Here is a 2,588-nt window from a genome sequence, read left to right as displayed (position 1 = left end):
GTCCTACACTTGGGTACAAAAAATCAAAGGCACAGATATAGAATGGGAGGGACTTGGCTTGACAGCAGCACATGTGAAAGGGATCTAGGTGTTCTGATTGATCACAAGCTAAACATGAGCCTGCAGTGCGATGTGACTGCGAAGAAACCTAATGCAATCTTAGGATGCATTAACAGAAGCATTGTGTCCAGATCATGGGAGGTGGTAGTTCCGCTCTATTCTGCTATGGTCAGGCCCCACCTGGAGTCCTGTGTCCAGTTTTGGGCACCACATTTTAGGAAGGATGTTGACGAGCTCCAGCGTGTCCAGAAGAGGGCAACCAGGATGGTGAGAGGGTTGGAATCCAAGTCTTATGAGGAAAGACTGAAAGAGTTGGGTCTGTTTAGCCTGGGAAAGAGAAGGCTTAGAGGGGACATGATTGCAGTCTTCAAGTATTTGAACAGCTGTCATGTAGAAGATGGAGCAGATCTATTCTCTCTTGCTCCAGATTGCAAGACTAGATCTAATGGGTGGAAATTACAAGGGAGTCCTTACCGGCTAAATATCAGGAGAAACTTCCTAACTGTAAGAGTGGCTGAGACGTGGAACAGGTGGCCTCCGGAGGTGGTGGATGCTCCTTCGCTGGATGTTTTCAAGCGGAGGCTGGACGACCATCTTTCCGGTATGTTATAGGTATGTAGGGCTATCTTTCGGCTATGCTCCTGCAGAGTGCAGGGGGTTGGACTAGATGACCTTCAAGATCCCTTCCAACTCTAACATTCTATGATTCTAGCCTAGGTAATAGGCTCACTGGCATTTTGTTTTGAGAAGCAGGGAGGAGGTGATAGAAGCTACACATTTTCGATGCAATCCTAAAACGGCTTCCAGAAGCAACCCCCACTGAGCTGAACAGGGCATCGCTGAGACCAGCCCTGCCGAAGTCCAGTCCAACTGGTCCTTATCATGGGAAAGGCAGGAGGCGCCCTTTCTTTCATCTGCAGCACTGAAAGGGTGAAAGGGACAGAGCTGTTCCTAGAGGGGCCGAGCGAGGCGGGGTGGGAATGCAGGTCTTTTCCGGGGGGCGGGGGGCTTGCAGCCGAATTGCAAAAGGGACCGGGGATGGGATTCCGACGTGCAGCTGCAGGAAAAAGCCTCCCCGCCGGATCCTGAGAAGGTTTACTCGCAAGTAAGTGAACGGCGGGCAGATGAGCTTTGAAATCGGGAGAGAGGCGTGCGGCTAGCGTGTGTTTTGGTGTGGGGGGGAGGATCATCCAATGGGGCTTTCTTCCCCATGTTTTCATTTGTTAGCCAGAGTGGCGGCTCTCGTCGGCTCAGAAAGGGGCGAGGTCTGCGTTTTGTCAATGAGCATCAATTAAAATAAGAAGTAAATTCTCAGCCACGATGGTCCCCGGGAGGACCAGAAAGGAGCGCCACCCGTGCGATCGTGATGGGCAGGATCTTTCAGAGCTCCTCCACACGCCCCACGTTTTGGCCAGGGCCATGCCAGGGCTCCCCCATTGGCCGTCTCCCGGGGGGTTCACTACCTCTCCCTGCTTCTGTAGATCTTCAATCTGCCCCCTCGCTGCTTGGACAGTGTAGAAACCCAGCGGATCTCTGAGGATCCCTGCTTTGGAACCTCATTTTTTGCATCACGGTGGTGCCGCAAAGTGATGGGTGTGTGTGCTTTTTGTGCTGCTGGTTGCACCCATCGCCTAAAAGGGAGGAGAAGAAGGAGATTGGATTTATACTCCACCCTTTGCTAGCCGAAGGAGTCTCAGAGCAGCTTACCATCTCCTTTCCCTTCCCACAGCAAACACCCAGTGAGGTAGATGGGGCTGAGAGAGCTCTTTGGAGAACTGCTCCTGAGAGAACAGCTCTGAGAGAACTTGTAACTGACCCAAGGTCACACCAGCAGCTCCCAGATTACACTCTGCACTCCTAATTACTACACCCAACTGTTCCCTCAGTCATACTCTGGGCCCTTTCTCTCCTACTGAAGGCCAGCCTGGCTGAAGGGACATGTCTCTTGCAGGTGGTGGAGGAGGAAATATGGGTGCTCTGTGACTTTTTGCTCCCTACTCTTTAAAAAAATTAATTAATAAAAGTCTTAGAAAATGACATGTGTTACAGTAAGTATGTAGAGAGGGCTTTATTTAGAACAGAAACTTTGTTAAACATCTGAAAGAAAGTACACATGGGAAGAAAGCTAATTTGCGTCAGCATGGCAAATAGGGTTCAGTGTGGCCAAGTGCAAAGTGATGCACATTGGGGCCAAAAATCCTAACTATAAATATATGTTGATGGGGTCCGAACTGGCGGAGACTGACAAAGAGAGAGATCTTGGCGTTGTAGTAGATAACTCACTGAAAATGTTGAGACAGTGTGCGACTGCAATAAAAAAAGGCCAGCGCTAGGCTGGGGATTATTAGGAAGGGAATTGAAAACAAATCAGCCAATTTCATAATGTCCCTGTATAAATTGATGGTGCAACTTCATTGGGAATACTGTGTGCAATTCTGGTCACCACACCTCAAAAAGGATATTACAGCATTGGAAAAAGTGCAGAAAGGGGCAACTGGAATGATACAAGGGTTGGAACACTTTCCCTA

This window comes from Gekko japonicus, unplaced genomic scaffold (assembly GCF_001447785.1).
Source record: "Gekko japonicus isolate JY-2015 unplaced genomic scaffold, Gekko_japonicus_V1.1 scaffold4713, whole genome shotgun sequence".
Classification (NCBI taxonomy): domain Eukaryota; kingdom Metazoa; phylum Chordata; class Lepidosauria; order Squamata; family Gekkonidae; genus Gekko; species Gekko japonicus.
This window is presented reverse-complemented; position numbering follows the sequence as displayed.